The sequence below is a fragment of the Hippoglossus stenolepis genome, chromosome 1 (assembly GCF_022539355.2).
Source record: "Hippoglossus stenolepis isolate QCI-W04-F060 chromosome 1, HSTE1.2, whole genome shotgun sequence".
Classification (NCBI taxonomy): Eukaryota; Metazoa; Chordata; class Actinopteri; order Pleuronectiformes; family Pleuronectidae; genus Hippoglossus; species Hippoglossus stenolepis.
Genome location: NC_061483.1, coordinates 4,927,862 through 4,955,068, shown reverse-complemented (window position 1 = coordinate 4,955,068; position 27,207 = coordinate 4,927,862). Strand labels below are relative to the sequence as shown.

Genomic DNA, 27,207 nt, shown 5'->3' with positions numbered 1-27,207 from the left:
GCACCGGCACAAGAAGATACCGTCTGAGGAACTTTCACAGAACATCTGTCAATGCTAAAAATATTGCAAATATCGAAATGCATCCAATGCCAATCAAAGAGGGAATCCAACAAATCAATAAGGGTTACTTTTAACGATTTTAACCTTTTACTAAAATAATCTATACCTAATTTATAGCCTTTTAAAGTCTTTTATCTGTGATTTATTTCCTGGGTTTCCCTTCATTCATTGATTCATGAATCATGCTTTTTTATTTTTTATTTAAAGCAGTTTTTCAGCCCTGTTTACTTTTCATTACCATCCAATTTAGTCTCACAAAATCCCTGACAAATAGAGTGAAGAGGTCCAGATATTGTCCTTGCGTAACTGTAGCCGAATTTATTATCTCTCAAATAAAGTGACTAACAAGAAACTCATTACTCTGTTATCTTAGATTAGATTAAAATCAGATTAGATTAGTCCATTCAGCCAAAGTGTCTACGAATACGCCCGAGTGTGCCGGAGATAACATTTTCCAAGACATTATGCACATACAGTGAAGCCTGCACTTGCCACTTCCACACAGCCGTGTTGACGTGCTGCTATCACCCCGTATTATCTCCTGCTTTGCAGAGATGGTAACCTACACTTAAATCAATACATATTATATGCCGAAAAAGATCACATGTGCCGTGAAGTTATGAAATGTGACAGCATTGTGTCAAGCTGTACAATTAAGTTCTTCAGTGCCGTTTATGCCTTCGCCGAGAGCGAAGCACTCTTGTCTCTTCTCGCTCGTGCGAAGGAAACATTATCCTTCCCCACTGGGTCCTTAGACGTTCTCTTTTCAGCTCTTCCAACTCGAGCTATCTGTCAATCATCCCTTTTCCATCAACCCACGAGCAACAAGAAACGAGTGTGTGGTGACAGGTGTTTTTGTTTAATGGTGAAAATCGCTCTCCGGGTGAAGATGAGCGGCGTCTTCATCAGGAGGAATTGGTCTGCACGGAGAGCGGAGCCACTGCTGAGGAATCTGATCGAACGAGGCCTCCCGCTGGCAGGAGCTCATTTCGTCTGGCTGGAATTACCACAACCCCGCGTTGCCACCAAGAGATGAAACTTTGACAGACTCACTGATCGAGATCATCAGCTGTAAACTCAGGTGTGAGCGTGTTCATCTACCACTCCACTTCTTCGTGAAAACCATTTGTCTGAACACAAGCAGATAATGCATCATTACATAAAGAGACGGCACGTATATTTCACAAGGGAGGAAAAAAAAAAAACATCACTTCAAACATCCTCCTTCCTTTTGTCGGTGCAACACTGCGTGGATTAATTTCATCCAGGCTCAACGTGCATTCAGAGCCACTGTAAGCAGGAGCTGCTTACATCTCAAATCCTGCCAGCAACATAAAAACACACCCACAATTACTTTTCTGCTTCTGCAACCGGCAGCCATCGGAATTATGTCTGACACCAGCGCAAGTTGCCAAATTCATTTGTTATAATGAGTTTGTTGGAAAAGTGCGGTGGCGACACGTGTCTCAATCTGGTCGCACATAGCGAGGAGCCCGTAGTTTATTTAGCAGAGAGTATTTTGCCTGAACGTCGTTAAATTACCGTGTCAGATAATTAGAGCGTCGCGTTGCGCACCGCGAGCAACGACACCTTGGACAAGCGGCTCGGACATTCCCACACGCCAGGGAAGCAAACCTGGCAGATAACAATGGAGTAACTGCCTCGCAATCAGCAGAGGTAACACCCCTCGTTTCCAGCAGGAAAGATTCGGTTTCAGTTTTTTGCGACGGTACGAATTACGAGAGTGTTAAAGCTGCTCCGCGCAAATTGAGAAATACAACACATCTATGAATATGAAATTTTAGCAAGAATTGTTGCATTATTGAACAACTTGCTTGGCAGTCACATTTTGATTTTGATATTTGTCTTGGCTTGTTGGCACATTTAGCATCTTCCCCTCGCAGCTCTGAGGGGAATTTTGTCTCATGTATGAAAAGGATTATTCCAACTGAGTGACAAGAAATAAACATGCTCCACAGTTAATTTGCAAATCTCGTGTGTGGCAGACTGTTTAAAGTCTGATAGTATCACAGTTGATGCTGAAACCATTAACACTCCACTGTGCAATGGAGCCTCATGAATCACATTTTCACCTCACAGGGAATAACCTAAACGTCTTATAATTTATTTGAATAATTTGGTATTTCTAAAAAGCCCTTTAACGCAGAGTCAGTTTTTTTCTTACTAGACGATTACCAATCACAGCCTTTCGCAGTCGATCCAGCGAGTGTGAAATTGATAGAGTGGGTAAAAGATGAAGTGATATGAAATCTGGCAGTCTCGCATCATGACAGAGACAGAAGCCCGTGGCCACCGAGACGGCTGTCTGATGAGCTAAATGTCATCTCGCTAATTCATTCAACACATCACTGATTCACAGCATTCGCGTGCTTTTCTTCTGCCGCACGTCTTGTTTTAATCTGGTTTGACGCCGTAACCTCGCTGACCATCTGCAGCTTACGAGACCTGTGCACGACGCGGAAAGGAGACGCAGATGGACGGCAGGTTTGTTGTGTCAGGGTTGGAAGTGATGACACGAATACATTGTTAGCGAGCATATGTTCTAAGAAAGCGTGTTAAACGATGAGGTTTTTTCTTGTTTTCAACCAATACCAGGGTGAGAGGGATAAACTAGGTGTCGTAGTTGATCGCTCAGTTCTGCAAAGACTATTTATTCCTAATGAAGATGTAAATCTCCGTGACCACAAATCAGTCGTCTTCTTCTACTGCAGGAAGTGGTTTGGTCTTTTATTGTAAAACAAACTATTACCAGCCTCATTCTTTAAAAATCACTTGGAAAGAAACAAAATGTAAATAAGTGAAATAATTAGTCCATTAAATTTCCTGTAAAATGTCCAACCACTTAATCAGCTGTTATTTAGCCACTTTGCATTCAACAGTTTTATTGATAAGAGAAATAGTCGGAAGATAAATTAATAATTAAAACAATAAATTGCAGCTCTATAATGAATCTAAAACGGATTGAAGCAGATTAAACTTGCAAACTATATAATCTGGCATTCCAGTGAAGAGCTGTTATGGAAAATATTTCAATATCGTTTGTTGAAGCAAGTATTTTCTGACCATGACTGATTTATACATAATTATTAACACTTTGAAAAATACTGCAATAATGTAACACAGCAGGGGATTTGCTTTTGGCTTCATAATACAACAATAATTACCGCAAATCTATTTAACGTTTTATTCGCTTTTTTACACACAAATGAGTCGATTTCATGACTGAAACCGTTTGTGTAATAAACCTCTTTACTGCGCGTGCATGTTTGCATACGTAAGTCTCTGGGATATTTAAAACGTTGCTCTGGGGGTCATCATCGCCAGCGGCTAACACTGCTGCTGCTGCCAGGATCCGACAGGACGAGAGCGTTTGACGCTTCACTTCTGCTCCACCTGAAAGAAATGAAGGCAGCTCCCCCCCCACCCACCACCACCAGTGCTGGTATTGGGTAAATAAATCAGTTGGGTGCTGCCGACTTATCAACCAAACTCTTTTCAGAAACTGAAACGATGGCTCTTTAGTTGACCGCACAAGGTTTTAGATCGGCAGAAATGAAGTTTATTTCCCTGAATATATTTCCATTCTCTCGGGTTGGTTTTATCCAACAAGCTTTTTTTTTCTTTTAGAATTGGCACTGGCTCGCTGCTGCTGCCAATTTTAAACTGTGTCTATAACTGTAGAGTCGAAGTTCAGCTCCTTTTTTTAGAATGTGGCAGTCGGCGCAGCTGTCAAATGCAAGATAACTCTCGGTATATTGTCAAATTTACAAAGGTTGAGGTGTAAGCACATCATTTTCTTTCACTGTGAATGCCTGGTATATTTTTTTACATTTGCATTTTGCCTTCATGGCCCGTTTGGTTTGTCCAGTTGTCGTAAAAAAAAGTGATGCATTGAAAGAAAATAGTTTTTGTACCAGTACCATACGATGAGTGTTGTGTTAATTCAGTGTCTGAGAGGAATTACAGCCAACTGCTGCAAGACATGATCATGAAATGGTAAATGCACTTTTCTTATCAATGTAAGCAATATTCACCCATTCATTAACATTCACGAGGAGCTTTTCTATCACAGTCACATGTTTTGATGCATTAAGGGTCAAAGTGCGCTTTCTGCAAAGCCACAGACCGAAACTTTCGATTAGTGGACGAGCAGCTCGACTTCCTGACTCACAGCTAGCCCCCACCCCCTGAAAAGAAAAGAATGATGCTAACCACGTTTTGCCGGTGCTGTTAATTCCTTAGCAACACCCCTTAGTGTGGAATATCACTTGGAGAAATCATAATTTCATCTTTGAAATCAAATCATTTCTGCACCTTCGGTCTGATCATGCAAAGCTCAGCTGACAGCAGCCACAATATTTCATTTTTCAAGGTAATGAAAGTAACATGATTTACTCATTTTCATTGGATGTCGTCGAGGTAACGACTTGCTGATTGCAGGAAGATGCGACCCCAGAAACATTCTACAACATCGTGTTGACAGAGGATTTTAGAGTCACTGATATGCCCACAGACACAAAATGGAAAAAAAGAAGAAAGGTCATAACACTGGGCTGAAGCTTAAGTGATTCTTCTCATCTGTTTTTGTGGATAATGTTCTTGTCTCAGCGACAACATGACGCTTTAACGACTGAAGGGTTACGCCACATTTAGTAGAGCTCAACTAAACACAGTTGCTCACATTTGGATGTGTTTAAATTATATTTCCTACATTTTAAGCAGCTATCAATCATTTTGTAGTGTTTCAGGAGAATAATGTGTTTTGTCTGAGTCCTTCACATACACACTCTGTTGGAGCCATTCATTTTAAAGTTGATTATTGGACACTAGGGGGCATGAAAACAATAAACTCATTAATTGATTCAACTGATCAGAAAATATGCAAATCCTTTAAATCTAAACAATAATCTAAAACAGGGAATTTAGTCGGCTGGTGTTACTAATACAATTACTAGTACTATTGCCTATAAGTATAGACAACCCCTTTTAGCAAACGCCTTTCTTAACAACTGCTTATCCTATCAACTTTGTCCATCAAAAAGTTCTGAGATGGCACCGTGTTTACCTAACCTTTTACCTTGGATTTTATTTAGGGATGAGTAAGGCTTGCGCAACCCTCAGGGAATTAAACAAAAAATGATTAGCGTGATTTTGGACGTACTCCAGACCTTAGACGCCTTCTTGGGTCTCGGGGGGTTTTGGGCTCGTCCACGTTGGAGACGGCTGTTCGGTCTCTGGGTCATTGACGAAAACTCAACTCTCACCACCGGCCGTAATCCTGATAATCCCTGAGTTCATCTCTCTGCTCAAGTTTTGAGGCCCATTATAAAATTGCACCAGTTAATGGTCACAAAGCCCAGATGCTGATTGCAGGACATACTGACTCAGAAGAGCTGCAGCTTCCACCTGTCGCCCGCTCCCTTCGTGCACAACAGAGGGAGCCTTGCACCTTGTATTGCCGAGGACCTAAAGGAAGTAGCGGTGTCGACTGCAGCGTCTGTCAAGAGAATCAACAGAAATTCCTCCACATCTTTCAAACTGTACTTGCTGTTACCATGGTAACCGTGTTTTAAAGGCCGGAACGGGCAGCCTGATGAGCCTGAACCCTCGTGATGTCATTAATGTCTCTATTCACAGTGTTTACAGCTTCAAATTAATTTTCTCAACTGTACCAAAAACACTTAACAGTCAAAACTTCACTTCACCGGGTCGTTAGCGATACACCCACCCAACTTCGATCGGATTAGTGGTTCTCAAGGAAATCCAGGTAGAGATTCCTCTGTTTATATGTTGTATATACGAAATATATCCAGGTTTATTCTTGGAAATACCACGCAGCCAATGCAGGGATCAAAAATATATTATAAATAGAAAAAACAGTCAATTTCCCACACTAACTTCTTCAGGTTCACAGGAGGTGAGAGATTATCCAGCTAACTGCACTCTCCTCATAATGTGTTACTAACATTGTCGACCGTGGGTCCGTGTGAAAAGATTTCTGTTCACTCCGGTTTGCTGAAGAGAGAAGACACACAATAACCTCGGTCTCCCCGTCGGTTATGAGGTGAGAGGGGGGGTGCAGCCGACACTCTGACCCCGGCGTAACATCTGCCGTCCCCTTTGGGCACGAGCGCTCCCAGATGGCTTCATCGTATCATCGGAAATCATCACGATTTTTTGACGAGCGGGCTCATTTTCTCCAGTCAGTGATTAAATTAAGAAATAAAGGCAGATTTGAGAGCAATCAAACTGCCATCTGGAATTATGGTCAGAGAGACAATTATTCAGGGAACAAAGTGCAATATGCTTCATAGTGTTATGTCTGAAAAACGGAACAGAAGACAGTTTTAATCAATTTCTTGTTGCTGATGAGCGGCGTCTTATTATTCTCACCCATCCAGCCTCTTTGCCCCACAGACTGATTATAGTCTTGGCTATAATGAAAGTCTTATGTTTTTTTTGTTTATCAAATAGCTCTGAAATGGTGACATGGTGTTAATCTCTGCAGAAGAGTAAGAAAAGCAGTGTTTTGAGTGGACAAGCCACAGTTTTCATAGCACTTTCAGTCTGACTGAGTTTAAAATGATCCAAACTGTATGTAAAAAAATAAAAAAGTGTATAAAATGCCAGGCATGCATTTTTAATACTACACATCTGTAAATTCTGGAAGTGGGGATTATAGTAAACCCGTGGTGAGTGAGTACAGCTAATGTTGAACAGGATTCACTGAGTGCAGCTGTTTTTCAGGGATTTGCACTTGAAGTACCTCCTGTGTTACGGCGTCAGGGAGCATCACATTCTAGGACTCGCAGTTCCCCGTGTGTTGCTTCATGTGTCTTCATTCCAGGCGAGGGTTGGTGTCTTGTGCAGGAAAGAGGGAAAGCGAGTCGATAAAGAGACGCCTTTTCAAGTGAATATTCCATTCCTATTCACGTATTGCCTTATGCTACCTCCATTATGATAATTGCATGGGCTAAATAATCTGCAGGGACCTCGGTGTTCAAAAGCACCGTGCCAAGGCTGTGTCTGCTCTCTGCAAAAGGGATTAAGACAGGATGCCCTGGGTGGCGCGCTGGCTGAATGCGAGGGCGCTCTTAGTATTCGTGTCACTTGTGTAGCCCACCAATCTGCTCCCATGACTGCCTTCCTAAAAAGAGACGTGCAGGATCAGCCAACTGTAGTTGGAAGGGCACGGCGGCAGGGTCAGGGCTGACTGGACTAAATGAAAACATGGCACAGGGAAGAATGTTAGCTACAGTCCTCGGTAATTGGTTATACAGATATGGACTAATGCTTCCCCCCCTGCAAAACATTTTTGGTTTCCGTGATCAGAAAGCTGGAAACGCACTCCCTCCACAATGCAGGTGGCAGCCTGGGTTTAGGTAGGTGAGTACACACAGCCGGCAGCAGTGGCAGAATAATGAGACAGACCCTGTAAGCTGCCTTCTCATGGTGGTTAAACAGATCACCGCTTCCGCCAAGGATTTGTGTGACTGCTGAAGTGGGTCCGCGCAGCTGAGGACCGACATTGTGCTGCCGGCTAAATAATCTGTAATGAAGTCAGGACACTCACTTTGTTGGAAAGATCAATCATTAAATATTTAATTATAAAGGTTCCACATTCCAGAAGGTGCCTCATCATCGGTGGAACTCGGCTCCTTCCAAATGTGTTGGTAACATAATGAATGTGATTTCTTTCAGGTTGAGACGCTGTAGAACGTGGGCCAGGGAGTTGTGTGTTTTAATGACATAACGCGCGCAATTCAAATGTTCATGCACAAGGGGGTTTTTGCAATTTTGTCGGAAAAAACAATTGAGATCTCTACCTCACTGTGGAGTATCACTGCTGTTGTGGGATTCTATGTTTATACCTCCAAAAGGCCAAAATACTGTTATTCATTGTCAGCATTGAGCAAAGACAACAGTGTTGTATTAAAAATGTCACAATAGGAATGTAGCTTCAATGGCAGGTCCTGGCCGGTTGCCGCTTCCTGCGAAATGCCGAGTGCTCGAAGGGATTAGTTCACTGGAGTGTCCTCTGTTCCGTCGCAGCTATTTGCCAATGAATTCCGGCCATTCTAGTTTGCAAATTGACTGAATAGGAGAAGTTGGACGCGTTTCTCTCTGGAGCTTTTGTGTGAATGTTGTGGTGACAGAATACTGACAACAGATGGCACCATACGCGGCGCGGCCTTTTGTTCTTTTAAGATTACTGCCCACCAGTTTCTCACTGGAAATCAATTCTCTGGACTGAGCGGCACGTCTGTCAGTCTGTGAGGAGTCATTCATCACGTCAGTGACAACATGCAACGCTGCAGACGCACATTCCCATGCTGACGCACACTTGGTACGTAGGTTGGTGTCAACACGGTCTCACAAATCCTCAAAATGAATCTGGTTTCTGCAACACTGGCAACATATGTTAACCCAAATAATATTTAGGTTGTAGCTGTTGAGTATATGACGCCAGGTTATGGTTCGCTTTGGCTCGGTGTCTTATTTACGTACTTTAAAGATTTGTAAAGGAATGTGTTTGGCTTTAAATCTAGATTTATATGTTCAAGCAGTTATTCCTGCAGAAGAGGGCAGAATTTAAAAGTCTGCTCTTGTTTTGGGGTCAGTAAAATAAAATATTAATTATAAAACCAGTGGCATAAACCCTCAAACACATGAAATCGATACATGAAAACCAGCACCACAGAGATCCAGGTTTACATCTTTGTGCATGACCCTAACGTCTCTCAACAACAGACTATCATGTCTGATTTTCCATCAATACAAAATACAAATGAGGATTTATGTGTTTGTTTTCTCCACCGTGTTTTGAGTTAACTTTGCCAAATGTCCCAGTAAACTGTGCAAATGAAAAATAGCTGCTCCTCCTGACACAGGGCTTCTGACTGTGAGCATGAATATGTAACGCTGAGCACAGCCTCTTTCAGAAAATGTAAAAGTGGATGTTAATGTTCTGATGCAACAGTGATGGATGACTTGGTCCAACGCATCCAGTCGAGCTCAGATCTGCATCCACTCAGAGGCCGAGCTCCGGCTCTCAGAATCATGTCCGGGGTCTTAAAAAACATCTACAGCGATGAAACGGGTTCGCTGCAGTTAACGGGCTTCACCATTTACATTCCCCCAAAAAAGCCAACTGTATCCAATCCTCTGTTCCAGCTTCCATACAGAGGATACAGTGAGCACCTGTGAGACTATAAGTAAGCTGTTTACGCCTAATTACCTTCACGCACACGTCAACAAAAAGCATTAAACACTGCACCGAAAAACTAAAATGTTCCAAGAAAAATTAACGTCGTTAGTTTTTGTCAAAGAGCATAAGGAGGATTTATTATTTAATGTTCTGCAACGACGAAAAACAAATGTTTGTGCAGTAAGAATCACTTCTATGACAAAGATGAACTGATGATTACAGATGATACACAACATGTTTAAATAAGAACCACACATGCAGTGTGTCCCTGCATATCTTGGCCGAGAGATTAAATTCAAGCTAAGCCCTTCTTTTCCAAATTGCCTAACTGACTCGTATGAAGCGATAAGGACGTGATACTTCTATTGATCCCCGCAGTGGAACTCTCTTTTCACTCCGCTCCCTCCAGGGAGGTCAGAGTTTGGGGGTCATCTTCACTTAGAGTCGCCCCCGGAGCCGCCAGCGAGTCAGTGGGGAATCGCTGATTTGCTCAAGGGCAAGGACAAGAGCGGCGAGCACATTACAAGCTCCTTTTTCCCTGTATGGCAACAATGGGAGGGCCATTTCAAATCTCTTATATCTTCAAAAGAAATTCCCAGCAGAAGACGCACAGCTTCTGGAGGTGGAGGGTAGGATTTCATTTGAAGTGAACATTAGGGGAGCACCATTAGGTTGTCCTACTTCGAAGGGAAGTTATTCATCTAGTCCTCGATATAGAACATGAGGAACAATGGGTACTATTCGCCTTCGAGTATATCCCTGCCATGCGCCGTGTCGTTCCATGAGGGTACCTGGTGCCGAAAGTGCTAATTAAGTAACCCCGCAGCAATGTTACATGTCACATGTCAAACTGTCAAAACTGCAGGACACAATAAATCCCTTTCACAGAGCAACCAGTCCCATCCCACTGCAACGATTTACAGCTCGGAAATTTAATTCCCCTCGACCAGATTACTATAATTATCTACCTCACTATGAAGGGTGAGCAGAGGATTAAGGTCTGTTTAAAAATAACCACCCTCCAATATATTTGGACTCGATAAATGAAAGCTGTGGAGCAGACATTTCCACTGTGGTGTGATTTTGATTTTTTAAATTTTTTTATCCTCTCCTCTCCTCCTCTGTCTTTCTTTCTTTCTCTCGCCGCTCCTCTTCTCCCTTCTCCTTTCTCCCCTCGCCGTTAATCTGCTTTGATAATTTCAGCAGCCGATGCGTGACGCTCGGTGGGAGACCGTCTTAAAGTCAGTCAGAAATCAAAGCGGGGGGAAAAATGCAATTATTCAAGTGGCAGTCAACAATTTTGTGAAAGACGGATGTACACTGTGCTCACAGTCCCTCATAAAAACTCGACTAAGAGGATCACAAATCATCACCATGAGCCATATTATTGTTCTGCTTGTGCAAGGTCATCGGGAAGGCTTTGGGATTTATCGTACTGTTGCAAACATTACGTACCTTTTTTTTTTACTTTGTATCTTACGCCAGCCACGATGATCATTGCCTCTTATTTTTGAAAGTGGTGGCAAAAGTGTTATTACGCTTTATCATCTGCAGAGCCAGCTGCTGAACACAATACAGTCTGTGGAGGTAAAGGATCGTGTGAGTTTTCTCACTGCTGATGGCAGATTGATTGTTTGTAGCCGGCGTCGACAGCACACAGTAGGTAGTCCATCTTGTTTTTCTTTCATTATTTGTTCATAGTGTGAAGTCTCAGCTGGCATGCTAATAAGCTGTTTAGAGCTGGGGCCGTGCCCAAATTTGTAACCCCTCCTTCAAATTGTTTTTTCCCCCCATCGGTTTGTCCTTGTTTGTCCTCTTCAGTTTTTTTTGTTTCTTGTTTTATTTTACAAGGAAATTATCATATGCAACTGCTTAAGTTTATTGTGCAACGTAATAAATCACAAACCGGTGTGATCGATGCTCAGAAGACGGCCCCCTCTATTCCTTTAGAAAATGTTTCTGACCATTTCAAAAGAGGCACTTGGAGGAAAATCCATCTTGTTCAAGACTTTGTCAGAGGAAACATTTTCTGGAGGAAACAACCCCTGTAATATTCCCTTTTTAAACTAGCCCTTTATACCTTCACAATACTTAAATATTATGATGAACTATATACTTATACTGCAAAGTTATCGTACATTAATCTGGGCCTACGCTGGTGGTGAAGGACTCGCTGGGATGAACTCGACGGGAACTTTCTCCTTTGCTGCACATGCACCTCTGTGAGCTTTGATTTACATTTTTACAACAGAACCAACTGTCTCATAGAAACATCCACTTCTAACCCCTCCTGGTGCTCCAGTTACCATAGTAACCCTGCAGCTTTTTGCAGGAGCAGGCCACACGGCAAACCACACAAAACCAAAACAGTCCAATAACGTTTCCATTTACCAAATCCATGCCAAACAGGTGGATTCTGTTCATATAGTGTCCGCGACAATAGTGTGGATTCCACTGTATTTGACATTTAAACATTACTTTCTTCTTGGTGAATCACTCTGGTCTTTTTTTCAGCAGCATTGTTTAAAGTTCAATTCTCCGCTGTCCAAACACCGTGTTTCCGTACATGTGCATTTTCACACCTGAACCTCGGGCTTTAATCCTGAGTCCACAGAAGCCGGTTTATCTTTACACATTTCACACCGTTTATATTTAATCCTCGTCGCCCGGAGGCCGAGCTGTCCAGCCGCTGTGGTGCTGATTACTGTTCATCCTTGTTCTTTCTCCCCTTTCACTATTGTTCGATTCAAGCATGTAGCCCGCTTGACACAGAGCCATGCATTTCTGTGTAAAGCTAGTTTTTCATATACAGCAGTCCCCCCTCAACTCCAATAACAAAGCCCCCGACTCAATGCATGACTCAGCATGTTAATTACGTCGTAGATACATATGAGCGTGTATGTGTTGGAGATAAATCTAGTAGACGAGCCTCAGACGTCGTCAACGGGTCACAGCCTTCCCGTTGCGTTAGCTGGAGGTGAAGCTAGCTCCCTGTGACAGTAGCTGCCACCATGACAGAGCAGTAAACTACAAAATCAATGCAAACGGGCAATAATCCGATCCTTCACGGGACAGAGGACGCGATCGGGTGTAGGAAGAGACATCACTTCCACTCAGGTAGAGTCCAACTGATGTGTATTGAACAGGTCAAACAGCTTGTCAGTGGTATGGTGTATTTCATGGTGCATTGTTTTTGTAAGTTGATGTAAAGGATTTATCAGAAAGCTCTTAAATGAAATGTCTGGCTCTGTGACTGTTTACCAGCTAGTTGCTCGATGTCTGTCTGGTGTGTGGCACTGGAGCTGTGCTGCTTCTCCCTGAACACAAGGTGACACTGAGGAGTGTGAACCAAGAGGCCCAGAGAAAAACCTAAACAATCAGCTGAAAGAATCGTGTAAGAGCAGAGTCGAGGGAAAATACTCTGAGCGACATCTTTTACATTAGATATAGTCACACACCTACTGGCAAGGGGCTGTAACTGAAAGGCAAAAAAAGTTAACTTATCAAACAAATCAAACAAAAATACTTTCCTTTTTCTAGAGTAACATTTTAAGAGTAGAATAGAAGTAGTAGTTGTACCATTTTTCAATGTAATATTTTCATGATATTAAATGAATGTAATGTATTGTTGTATTTTCTGGGTAGCCTATCTGAACATGTAGAATGTGATCTGGACAATGTTAGTAATAAACCATGGATGTTTGTGGTGTTAACTGTATTGTATTTTGTGATGCGTCTTTAAAGCCAAGTCTGCTGGCCATTTCTATTAAGACTTAAATATGACGTCATTATAAGGACTTGCTTTTCACACCCCCGACTCTGACTTTGACTGACTTCCAGCATTCCTGCACGTAGAAGCCGTTTCCTCTCTCTCGGGGTCCAGAAGGTGACCGGAGTCGCCCTCTCACACATGTAGCACCTCACAGGAGCTTCTCCGTGTGAGATGCATTCTCACCTCCTCAGTTTGCTTTGGACAAGCGACAGAAACGTCATCACGGCGCCCACTCATTGGCTGTGAATCCCCCCCCAGACAATAACCAGCTATATTCACACTTTATCAGACATTACGCCGTCTCTGGTGCTGACGAGCCACCAGGGTAAAGTCTGGTTAACGTTGGGTCTAACCCAGTTGGACACTTGTATTCTCACACACGCGGCTCCTCTGGGTAACGTCTGGAAAAAGTTCAGGATCGGAGGCGGCTCCACACAGACACACACTCGTTCACACCTACAGGCAATTTAGAGTCGGCTCCATTTCACCTACACGTCTTTGTGCTGTGGGAGGAAAGTGGAGCACGTGGAGGAAACGGATGCTGACACAACGATAACGTGTGTAAATGTGTGGAGTTCAGGTGTCTAGCTGGTTCGCAGGATAAAACACACAGCCCTCGTCTTGTATAATTCAGTATTACATACATTTGAGTGTATTTATATATGCAGAGATTTTACAACTTCATGTCACTTGAAGTTATGCACGCTAAGCACATGGGATAGTGTCTGTTTCTGCTTCTTACTCCACGTCTGCAGCTCCGCGGCACCTAAATCGTCCAGCTCCCCCCCCACCCCCCCAGCTCTCATTTTCCTCAAAGCACCTTTCCCCTTTCGCCCTCGCTCCCCCGAGAACCACTATCCGTCTCCAATCTGTCCCCGAGCCTTTCTCTGTCTCCTTCTCATTCTCCACTATCATCACTAAATAATTCCTCACAGAGGAAAATCTAATCAAATGTGAGTGAGAGTGAAAAATAAGAAGCAAAAACAGGAAGAAATGTGTGTGTGTGTGTGTGTGTGAATCCGACTTGGTGAGGAGGAGGAGGAGGAGGAGGAGGAGGAGGAGGAGGAGGAGGAGGAGGAGGAGGAGGGGTTGAAAAGAGACCGAATCAGAAAGCAACATTGGCAGTGTGTGAGGAGGTTGTAGAGTGAGAGAACTGCGAGTGCATTAGCAGTCAGAGCACTTAGTGTGAGGAATCCATTCATTATTCATTAGCTAATTCACCATGTATAGTAATTAAAATCAGAGGCTGCTCCAAAATGGAAAGAGCTCTGGTTTTTCAATGTGCAATATTTAAGAGGGCTGTTTTCCACATACTTCACGGTTTGATAAATCACGTCTTGAGAGAAACTGCAACTGTCACTACTCTAACTGTGGGATGGGAACGAGTCCGAAATAGCAAATATGCAAATGTGCAACTTGACCTAAAAAGAACTAACAAACAAACAAATGTACAGTGCACGTGAGGATATATATTTAATCATTTAAACTTCATTTTGTATATTCACATTTACTTTTTTCCAGCTAAGATTTGAGTGTTCTACTACTATTTGATTTATAAACCCAGACAGTGTGTCATGCCCCATTAAAACTGACACACACACGAACAAAAGTGTGTTCATTTGATCCTGAAAACGCTACGAGACCAAAAATATTGTCACGTCAATTACCGCCAAACTAAAATTAGGGAGTGCTGATCAGCCCCTGTTCAGTCTGTGGGGAAATAAAACGATAGAGTTGCTTTTTGAGCTATATTTGAACAACAGAGTTTCTTGTTTTTGCCTTGTTCTGACAGCAGTGGTACAGGAATGGAGTGTACTACAGTGTGTGTGTGTGTGTGTGTGTGTGTGTGTGTGTGTGTGTGTGTGTGTGTGTGTGTGTGTGTGCGTGTGTGTGTGAGATGTACCCGTTTACTCCAACCAAAAGACTAATTGTCTCTCTGTGGTTCAGATCCATGGCTGCAACCTCCTGCTTCTTATTTTATTTGTATCTGTTACGCCAGTTAATCTTCCCTGGGTTTGTGTGTGTGTGTGTGTGTGTGTGTGTGTCTGTGTGTGTGTGTGTGTTTTGCATACATTATTAAGGATCCTTGTTAATGAAAGTAGACTGATTGTATGAGAATTAATCTGTAACTTCACAAACAGAGTCTGTTGTTCTCTGTTGTTTTTTGCTCCTGCTCGCCACAGAAAATGATGCTTCTGCGTTTTTTTTCACGGAGCAGCAACAGCAGCAGCTTCTTTTGGAGCTAAGCGAGAAAGAGCCGGGTCGTTAGCATGAGCGCCGGCGACCACGTGACTGCACAAACAGAAACAACAAAAAACTTGGCACCGCCAGAGAATCACATTACAAGAGCACCAATCGTAAGATAACCCACATGAATTAGAAAACATGGAAATAAGTGTCTGCAAGCCAGAAGCAAAGTAAAGAGCGGGTTCGTCCTTCCAAAGATAAAAAGCACTTAAGGATGAAGGAGAAACAAAATGGACTGGTCCCTTTTTTTTTGTGGACATTGCTATGATCATTTATCAAAGCTGCTGTCAAGGAAAAAATCTCATAAAAGTTAGAAAAACAAAGTGTGGCCTGAACAGCAGCGAGCGGCTGCTGTGTCAACGGAAAGTTTTACAGCGTCTCATCTTTCGCACATTAGACTGTAAAAACTGTTGTTGTATAAAGAAACAACAAAGTTACAGCAGTTTGTGCTTCGTGTGGATTTGCATCTCCGAACGTTTCCTGTGATGTCGGACGTCGCATCTTCCTCAACCTCAGTTTCCAACCTTCTTTGTCTTTAATATCCTCCCCAATCTATAACAGTTTAATTAGCTTTAGGTTCTAGGTGTTCGCACGTGCACTTTCCTAAAGTGAGCTTTTCTTTTCTTTACTAATTCATCATGCGTCTCATGGCACATCAATAGAAAAAGTCCAGACGAGCTAAAGTACAGGATCCATGTTCGCACGCTTGTTACAAATCTAATTATCAGAGATGCAGTATTTTCATTTGGTCTAATAAAACCCCATAAGCTGAGAGTTAGGTTAAGTAATTATGTTAAACAGGAACTTACTTTCTAATTCACTGTATTAATCATCCCAATAGCAAGTCCAACACGCTGCTGTCGTCCCAACCAACTGTAGATATAAAGTTTCTGACCTGAAGGCACAGACACAGTCAAACCACAAATCATAATAAAGCCTGTGACATTTGCAGACTTGTTTTAGCCATTTTTGGATTCTGGACTCACTTGGTTACGTCATCATGAACATTTAGGATTTGTTACCTTCGCCTACAGGTCACGTTTTCATCCCTCATCCAATTGTTTGTCTATCAGGATTCAGCTAAATATACTGAACCACTTTAATTACTATTTGTGGCGGGGTTGGTCATGACCCAAGGGAGAACCCATTAAGTGGATTCAGATCCAGGAATCATTTTTTCATTTTCTTTAACATGGTTAGTTTGGGCATTAGCGGAGGAATAAACTCTCTGAGAGCACTTCGTGTTTTTAAACTCTCATGGTGCCCACGGACCTGAGTTTGCTGAATGAAGAACTGATTTCTGAAACTTCTTGCCAGCACCTTATCAAGCTTTTTGGGAATCTCCGTCTTTATCCTTCAATCAGATTTGCACCATTGAAATGTTTTATGGATATGGAACTGGGCCTCTATTAAATGTCTGTGGTTCTACTTTTTACAAATTTAAATAAAACTTAATTATTATTTGGTCAACAAAGAACAAAGAATCTATTGAAAAATCCTCACAATTCTCTGTTTTGTTCAATCGAATCTCCAACACTTGTTGATGTTCAGTTTACTATCACATAAAACCAAGAAAGCAACATAAGCCTCCACTCGAACATGTGAGCAGGAGCTGTAACGAGCAAATGTTTGTTATTTTTCCTTTAAAACTTCTTCTAAATGATTTAATTATCAGAAACAGTTGAAAAGTTTGCTGATTGATGAACTAAGGGATCTGTTATCTTATCGCTCCAGCTCCAGTTTGCACTTTCTCCTTGAACCCCTGAATTCAGAATTCCAGCTTTTGACTTACTAACTGGTTTATTTCACCTTTATCTCCCCACGACACGTTGGAGGTTTCCCGTTTATGCTCTGGATTTCCCGTTGTACGTGATGGAGCTGAATCCATGAATCATTCACTGAGCATTAAATCTCATTGTTTCCGTCGCAGTTCATGTTCTGCGTCGAGCGAAACACTTTTTCTCCTTCACATTCAGTGTGAGGAGCGAGTTGTTCCTCCAATTAACATATCCGGTCTTGTGTCACTACTTTAAGTGGATGAAAGCGACTGGCGGATGAGTGAATGGAGGATAGAGGGGAAGCGACAGATGTTGGCTGAAGTCACTGTTGCTCCTCTCTCCCTGCCCTGGTGTAAAAGTGGGTGTTGATCCCCTGAATACAGATGGTATTACACAAGCAATCCTCTAAACGGCTGAGACACGCTAACACGCCGGTGTCTGGAATGGCCTGCGTCTATCTGCAGTGCCTCTGCGATGCCAAACACCTTTTGTTAATGCCACTGCCAAGAGCCTTATTTCAGGACACGGTTCAGAGGACGTTTCATATTCCCTTTTACTTACGTTTGGCTCTGCAGTCAATGTGTTGCATTGCTTTTTTTTTTTTTCTATCTGCAGCGCTGCTCGTGAGGAGCGGGGACGAGCGGTAACTCCGTGCAGAAAATTGGAGCGACTCTTTGAAGCTGCCTGAAGGTAGGAATCAATGCCTAATGGAAAATACTGCTTGAATGCACAATCATCTTAATAAAATTGAATTCTGGCGTGGCGGCTGTCCTCTGGTCCCCTCCCTTGTGCTCTTGGTGGTAGATTGGCCTGAACCTACGACAATTAACCTTGAACGCTGTCGGGGTGGGGAAGCAAAGGGAAGGAGCCCACAAGACTTTTCAATAATTAAATCATCCCTCCTGTTGCACATCTCCAAGGCCACGGCCACGTTCGCCGCCTCCCCAGTTACTGATAGGCCACCTCTTTGTTGTGCAAATTCCTATTCAAGGAATTGTACGTTTCAGTCCAGACGGTGTTAATGTACAGACAGCGTCCACATTAATATGCATCTAGAGTAGAATACAATACGCCTGACATGCTTAGTGAGGCGTTCACCATTGTTCCAGTGTGTGATGCAGCAGAAAGCAGCCGCACAGGGAACATGCGAGTCTCTGTGATTATTCATCTGTGTAAGTCGACATGTGAAATCAGGTGCAAATTGGTTTGTAACTCATTAGATGTTGCAGAGAGGGACGGGAACTGGGAGAGTGTGAAAGGAAATCAATTGAGCTGCAGTTGGGAGATGGATGCATGGACTGGAATGTTATTGAGAGCAAACAGCACCAGTGCTTTGGATCTCGACACAGGAGTTTTCGCAGCTGAATCTAAATCAGAAGGACAGAGATCAAACTCAATAGAGAACAGAGGAGGAGGAAAGAGCTGGTGTCCACTGACTGGTCTGCAGCCTGAATGATTCCCTGTCATTGCTCCTCCCCTTGTAATCCATTCTTTGTCTACTAATGTGTCCAAAACGTACAAAGTCGATGACAAAGTAAATGTTTAAATAATCCAGATTACTCTCTAATTGACCTAGATGCTCTTTTTTTAAGCATCTAGGTAAATTCAGTTTTAATTGTTTAGCGTCATGTCACAATATCTCTTACATCGTGAGGTTGTGACCTTACAACGTCATAGAGAAACGCAACAGTTCACACAACGAGCTGGTTGAAGTGAAACCACCATCTACAGCAGTAACTAACTCAGAGCGTCTACCTCCGCCAAGCACCAGTCCCCCAGTAAAACCCCATTTAAATTCACTGGATCCAGACTTTTATGTGGACACACACTCATAAATATCAGTCTGACATTTTTCATCAAGATCCGTGAATTATTTTCCCGAGATATCAACTCAAATACAGAAAAGATTAATAACGCAACCTTGAATACGGTGAAAAACCTTTCCTGGGTCCGCCCCCTGATCTGGATCAACACCAAACCTCCACCAAGATTCAAGGATATCGATCCAGTAGTTTTTGCCTAATCCTGCTACTAAACAAACAAAAAGCTGATGAAAAAACATTCATTACATAACTTAAATGTCTTAAATGCAAACAACTAGTGCAACTTTGCACACTTGTCTCTTATTCATAGTTTGTCATCTCTTGTATTTAGTCTCTTGTTTATGGGCGTATTTGCTGTTCTATCATATTTCCTACTTTACTGTGTATTCTAGTACTTTATTGTGTATCATTACTTAGGGAGTATGTACAGTGTCTTAGTATGTTTTTAAGTATATTACATTCTATTTTGAGCTTTTCTAATTCTTCGTATCTGTTTTATTGCTCGTTATTGCTGCTTTAACACAATCATTTCCCAATTTGGGATCAATAAAGTACACATCCATCCATCTATCTATAAACTACGCCTGTTACATGTCAAATACATATTAATACAAGACCAGAGCGGGATCTACCCCAACTCCTGACCACTGTCAGCTGGGATCGGCTGCAGCTTCTCCTTGAAGGATAAACTCTATTGATACGATGACGGATGGATATTTATTCAACATTTCATCCTCTGCTGCTCATTTTCAGGTGGAAGTGAATTCAGGTTTCATACTGATCAAACCCCGACCCTTCTCTAGAAAGTCCCAAACTTTGTGAACCATGACTTTACAACAGGTCGGACAGACGTGGAGATAAACGTTATTACTCTCAGTAGGGAAATTCCCCGTTTGATGAATCGTATCTATTCAAACATCGGTCGGTCAACGAACCGGTGTCACGATGAATGATTTTTGGTTTGGAGGGAAACTTCAGTGAACACACGATGACAACGTACAAATTATTTTTAAAAAACGCTGAGGAACCGAGCCAGCGTTCGATCCCCGGGAACCCGTTTTTCCCACCTGAAGATTGATCTCGAAACATATTTTGATGGATAATTTCCGAGCTCGGGAAGCGCTGCAGTGTTTTTTATTTTGAAAAGATGTGACAGCCTGGTGAGTGAAGCGCTCAGTCACTTAGGCCGAGAGGCGCAGGACGGGTTCATGCTGATGTCTGGGTGGAGCACAGAGATGTCAATCACTCACTGAACAACCTACTTGACAAAACACTTGTCTCAAGTTAATGCCTATTGATCACCACGAGCACGGGGCACGCTGGCACAAATCCACTCCGAGGAAAACAAACTATTGCAGTGCAACAACACGTGTACGCACACACACACAGACACACACACACACACACACACACACACACACACACACACACACACACACACACACACACACACACACACACACACACACACAGACACACACACACACAAAAGCAGTTGCAACCAGCCAATCTCGGAGCCCATCAGCCATCGTATGAAAGCGAATTATCCTCTGGCAGCAAAGGCCAATATTTTGGGGCTTTGACATATCTGATAGACGGTGGATATCTGGGCCAAGCCTCCATCTTTAATTAAGTAAAAGTACAAATGCATGTAGACAAAACGTGTTTAAGTAACAGTAGAGTTACATGCATATTCCATAACGCGACAGTCTGAAGTAAAACATTTTTATTCTTCACCAGTGATGCTGCCGTTTGCCCTCGTTAAAGGAGGCGGGGTCTAATGTTACCTGTCCGCTCTGATTGGATCAGTGGATCAATTCCCCTCTCGACAGGGATCCTTTTTAAAAATATGACAAAAACCAACACTTTATCAACATAAAACACTGTTTTTTATACAAATGTAGAGAGTTGAGATACTTGCTAATATAAGCAGTGGAGTAAAAGTGAGAAGTGCCTGAGAATATCTAAGAACAGATACCGTGAGTAGGCACTCTAACTAAGTTCTTTGTTGGATCCCTTCACTGCTTTTAGCTGAATGTTTCTCCACATAAAACACCAGGAACAATACCTTTGTAGGTGTTTTAGGTCCAGACGACATTCTGGCTCATCACTATTAACAGCTGTCTGCAGATAAATACAGATAAATTAAAAAGCCCACGTATTTAGGTCAATGTGTTCCGCCTCTTTTTCGCCTGCAACCAAAGGCTGCTCGTGATTGGTCAAAGTAGAAACAAACTTCCGACCCAAGAGAAGAAATGCAGAATAGCAGAATAGCATCCAGCTAACATCATACTAATCATACTGGGGGTAATTGTGACTCTCTGCTGGGCTCATATCCAATTGGAAAAGGAGAATCCCAGAGAACTGAGAAGATAGATATCACATTTTATCTGCTTAATATATAAAACAAAGCAATTACGGTATGAAATGAAATAATTAAGGTATGAAATCACATTAACTGCCTTAACGGCGTAATTTCTGCATCTAATTTGCCATCAATTCCAGCCCATGGGTCTGTTCGAATAGATTCCAGACACACACACACACACACACAGTCATTGACCTGTGATTGTGACCTTCGGTTTAGGGACGAACTCCAGACGGGATGAGACCCACTGGGGTGTAAAACACCTCCTGATCACCTAATGGGGAAAGATGTGATTCAAAACCGCACCATTACCGTAATTGACCAAACGCACTGTAATCACAAAAATCACCGCAGTTTCCCATTTAGCTGATGTAATTGAGGTGGTTGTTAATCTGATGGTTAACTGAAGTCAAAGGTAAGAAGAGAACATTCATCATCTGATTATATTATCCCTGAGTGACAGTATATTAGAGGCACACGTGTTGGTTTTTTTTTTTTTGACCTCATTGAATATCTCACGTTCCATTGCACCGTGCATCTCATCTCGATGTGTTCTCTAAAACCAGAGCAGGTTTGAAGGTTAACAAGTTCTTCCGTCATCCGACATACTACATGCACATGCACACGCTAACAGAGTCAGTTACGCACGTACAGGTGCCTCGTGAGGCCTCCTCGCAGTACTGCACTTTCCTCTGGATATGCTCAAACTGAACATATACGAGCCGGAGGGTTTGGACGAGGGCCAGACTTGCCTCCTCGATTTTTGGGTCATAAACGCGGCCTCTGCCCAAGGACTGCAGGGCCTTTAAAAAAAGACTCAGCTTGATTGGACACACTTGTGTTTCTCTGCGTCCCGACTGCTCGCAAGCCAGCTGATCAGAGAGGCAGAACAAAGCCGCTCTCCTACAAGCCGGTCGGCCTCTTGTATAGTAAACAGGATGTATATTTTTAAAAAAGGAAAGGCTGTCTTCTCTTTTCCCCGACGCTTGCAGAAGCTGCTGCTGCACGGAGAGAAGTGCAGAGGGCTGTGCTACTAAAAAGGAAGAAAGAAAAAAAAAAAAAAGCCAGTGGGTTATATTCAGCATCAGCAGCTCAGATGCAGGGAAACAGCACCAGGATTCGAGATGTGGATTTGTGCATCGGGTTAGCAAGGAGTTTATGATTCTCCATACGGCCTCACTCACACTGGTGTTTTGAACGTCTAATTTGTCCATGAATATTACATCGTGCACCATTTGGCTCATGAATATGAAATAGATGGAACCACAGGCTCTCCCCATAATCAACAGTCGACACACACAGTCCGTCGTCAGCGCTCTAGCTCAGCGGCAGCATTCTCTCTCCAGTGCATTTAGCCAATCACGGCCGATCATAGCCTCAGCAGAATGTTAGTGTTGGTACAAACTGTCCGTGGATAAAGTGTGAATACAGCAGTCTTTCATCGCCAAGGATTTTGTTTTTTCTTCCTCTCTCCGTCTGCCTCTCTCTCTCCCTCTTCTTCCTCTCTCTCTCTCTCTCATGTGAATGCACAGACAAACGGTATTGACAGAGCCAGAGGCTCCGACACGGGAAAAAAAAAAAAAAAGTCTGATTGTATTGTTTCATTTACTGCTGTTGGATAAACAGCTCGCTCGCTGTGGAGACAACAGTGAGACACGACGCAGAGCCGAGCAGCTAATGCACCGAGCTATCCCTGCCCATGCGTTTACCCCGCCTTAAGCCACATGGCTCGGCTCCAGCGATGCCATATGCCCCTTAGCCCTCGCTGCTCCACTCTGTATTAAATGATTCAGGATACATAGTCTACATATAATCACAACCAGTGAGAGAGAGAAAACACAACTGGGAGACACCGGTTGACTCAGGCATAGCGTTACTGACGCTCGTAGGGTCCCAGTTGAGGTTGAATATTTTATGCTCATCGCCCAGATTGTAAAGGGAAGTCTTCAAACTGCTTATTTTGTCCGCACAACATTTGAAAGGTGACAGATTCAATGTATGTTCATGTTTGAAGCTTCAGATTGTGACATTTCAGCAGCGAAAAACTGAAAATGTTTGGCATCTTTGCTCGAAAACATGACGGAAATGATCAAAATAGTTATCGGCTTTCTGGTGGTCCATCATTGATTAGTTATATTCCATCATATAGAAACAGAAAAATTAGATTTTCTATTATATTTGACAAAAAAAGTCATAAAATTGTAACATTTCTGCAGTTAAAAGCATATTTCACATCTTTTATTATCAAAGATAGTCATAGATTATTCAGAATGATTATAATGAACAATTATTCAGTTTTTTGTTGGTCAATATTTGTGATGTTTCAGCCTCTTAGATGTGAATATTTTATGCTTTTCTGTCAAAACAAGCACAGAGAAAACATAAGCAAAAAAAGTATCCATTTTAATTGGTAAATATGATAATAATTATAAAGATAATTGTTATTTGCAGCTCTACTTGTGATCTGATCTGTTGAGACGGCTTCAGATGTAGATTATCACCATGTTTTTCTGCGATTCACAGGGAACATGCTGCTCTTCAGGTTGGAATAAACTCGTTCCCTCTCAGCTCTTTCAGACCCATGATATTGATTCAACAGTACATGACGGTGAAGCTAAAAAAACACGTCTCTTTCCTCCTCTGCGCCTGCAGGAGTTGACATTCAGGAAGTTTTCACAATCACATTTTTATTCTTAGCTGCAGGAATATCGACACTGCACTTCGTGTGACCTGCTCCGCCGGCTCGGGCCCGCTAAACCCAAACGTTTGGTGGGTCAGTCGGGCGGCGCTACCGTCTCCAACATTGTTAGTTCAATTTCCACGGTGTGAATGAGATAACGACTCGGCGCTCCCTCTTTGCTTGTGCCAGTATTCCCTGCCTGGATAATTAAAGTCCGAGCAGCAGGTGCTAGTTAGACGAGCTTGCAGAATTCCGCCTCGTCTGCGTGTCCTCGAAGACGTTGAGAGGGAAACGCACAAGTGAGCTTCGAGTGCAACAGAAAACTGCTGCATATGATGATTGAAGATCTCACAGACTCGAGCTGCAGCTAATGATTATCTTCATTATTGATTAATGCGCTAAATGTTTTCCTGATTAATGAGGTGATGTCTTCAAAACCCAAACATATTTACACATTTAGACTCATTTACACACATTGGATCAGCAAGAGCCAGTGAATCTTTCAGCCAATTAATCAGTTCATCAAAAATATAATTAATTATTAAACACCCAACTCACCTAAAGCAGTTTTCCTCTGCTAACCTAAACATTATTGAGGCATCGTTATGGGTTTAAGTTCTGAGGTTAGAAGATTGTAAAGTAAAATGGCGACAAGTCAATGTTTGTTTGTAAATATTTAAATGAACAGATATGCATCAATAATGTTCCATTTAATCTGGGCAGATGTATCATACTGTACGTGTAAAGTTTTAAGCGTTTATCTAATTAACTACGCCAAGAAGATAATGTTATCATCATTTTGATAGTTAGCAAGAGTACACAAGAACCACTGGGCAGTTTATGGTGGAAAGATTTGGAATCAGCCAAAGAAGAATCCATTAAATCAGCAAAAATGTGCGTAACATTGTGAGACATGGTCGTTTTAGCAGAGAGCTTTAATGAAAATAAATCTTGCGTGGGTAAAGTGCTCATATCGACTATCAGGTGAAACGTGGTGTAGATCCGTATAATGATCTTTCTACAGTTACTGTGGGGTAACAACTATTCCTTCAGACTCTAGAGAATGGATATATTTCACCCTATGTTTAATGTAAAGACTTAGAATATTCATGTGAACATCTGATCTCAATATGCAATCTGCCAAAAAAGAACATGCGATTTTTGGCACAGATCCGGACAAAAGAGCAAATCCAGTGTTTTGTCCACCTTGCGAGATCTGCACTAATTCTCTCACTCATTATCCAGGGAACACTTCAGGGAACTTAATGAAGAAACATGGCATACACATAGGAGGCTGACATCTCTGAGTGTGGGTAATGTGGTGCAGCTTGATTGAATTTAAGGGGACTGTTGGACCTTAATTGACCGAGGCATGTGCTCTAATGAGTGCCAGCTCGTTTATGGCATGTTTCCAGCCTGTAATGTGCATGATTACCATACAGCGCCTCGTTATAATGAGACGGTGTTAAAAGGTCAAAATGTAAAAAAAAAAAAAAATCAAATAACATAAATCAAATAATTGTTTGGTTTCTATTCCTGATCCTGTATTTGTTGCTTAAGTCTGTGAGCTGCCCTGAGAACACTGGTATCCACAGTCATAGACTGACCCACGAGTTAATTGCACAGTGCAGAAATGACTGCGTCAGCCGGCAGGCGTGAACAAAGCCGCTTTAACTGTCGTCTTACATCTCTCTCGTGTTGTGGGTGAGCTCCACCTCTGACACGCTGCTGTTGTTGGGAACATTTTATAATCTGAGCAGCAGAAAGTCTGTTCAAAGTGGAGCTGAAGAAATGGAAAGAGCTTTATTCTTCTCTCAACATAAACCCAGTGACCGTCCTCTTTCTACACACATTATAGTAAAGTTATTATGTGGATCTCAAGGCCGCGAGCTATGAATTCAATGTGCACCTGTGTTGTGGAGCAAAAGCAAAAATATGTATTGAACGCGGCGTCGGTGTCTGATTGTGATAAACTGTAAAAAACACATGTTTGGGACGTGACTATCTCCTGTGACTTAAAACGGTTTCAGGATGCGGGAAAACAAGAGGAAAGAACAAATGCGCGGCAAATGTCATTAAAGCGCCCCGACGCTCAACCGAGGTTTAATACATTTCACGACATATCAAAGCGACTTTGTTATTATTGAGGATACACGACACAACGAACATCATCACAGGAGCGTTTCCTCTTTCGTTCCCTTTGAATGTGAAGGACAAAATGCTCTCGTGGCAAACAGCGAGGTTCACCAATAATGCATCAGTTCACGGCGACGGGGGAACGAGATGTTCTAACTGCCATGTTCAAATCCCGAAAAACACTGCGGCTGAAGTACAGTGTTGTCATAAAGATACAAATGTAGCAGAGGCAAATTTCCGCCACATACTAAAAATGCAATCTTGTCAACGTTACAAGATTCCCCTTGTCGGTTTAGTTGTGTTTGACTTGGCGCCAGTGACTGAGGTTTCATCTTTGCCAACTAAGCCAATCTAGTGTATTCCAGCAACTAGAAATCTGCACCAGATGCCAAAGTATTAATGAACCAGATATAAATTTTATTCTTACACTGATTCAGAGAGTCCCTTCGGGCGAATCATGAATCGCTGTCTGTTCCTCGTGAGCTACGACATAAAAACTCTGTGCGTCGCATGGCTCCGAGTATCGTTAGGATACTTTCATCAAAGACATCTGAGCTAAATGAACTGGCAGCAGATAAAATGTATATTAATATGTGGAGAATTAGATAAATAGGGGGGGAAAGTTGGGAGAGAGGGAGACGGAGGGAGGAGGGGAGGGCATTGAACACGAGCGAGATAGAGACTCATCACGACAGTCATCACTTCAGCTATTATCCCTAATTCTCGGAGGGAATATCTCAGTAAGGCGGAGTAAATTTGAGGCTGATAAGCAGACAATGAGATTTGCCCGGGCTTCGAGGCGAAGCTCTTCCAAGGGCTTGTTTTCACCTACAAGAGCTTTTGAACTTGACTCGTTGAAATGGCAGAATGCTCGTGTGGCGCTCGTTGGTGTTTGTGGGATTAGTGCAGCGCGATTCGGAGGATGAGTTATTCCGTGATCGTGTGATTTGATAATCACACGCTCTCACTTTTAACTTCACCACTTCATAGTGTGTTGTCTGTGCCAGTCACACACTCGGCTCCTCTATGTGCAGCACTATCTCCATTACATATCAAGGCACAGCTGTCGGGCACAATTTGGGGTTCAGTGTCTTGCCCCAGGTCGTTTCAGCAA

At 42.5% G+C, this 27,207-nt stretch overlaps 1 protein-coding gene across 1 annotated transcript in view; it reads right to left on the bottom strand.

Moving 5' to 3' along the window:
• lrrc4cb (leucine rich repeat containing 4C, genome duplicate b) overlaps window positions 1–27,207 on the bottom strand; it is a 40,749-nt gene that overhangs the window by 4,246 nt on the left and 9,296 nt on the right. The gene's annotated exons all lie outside the window — the stretch shown is intronic.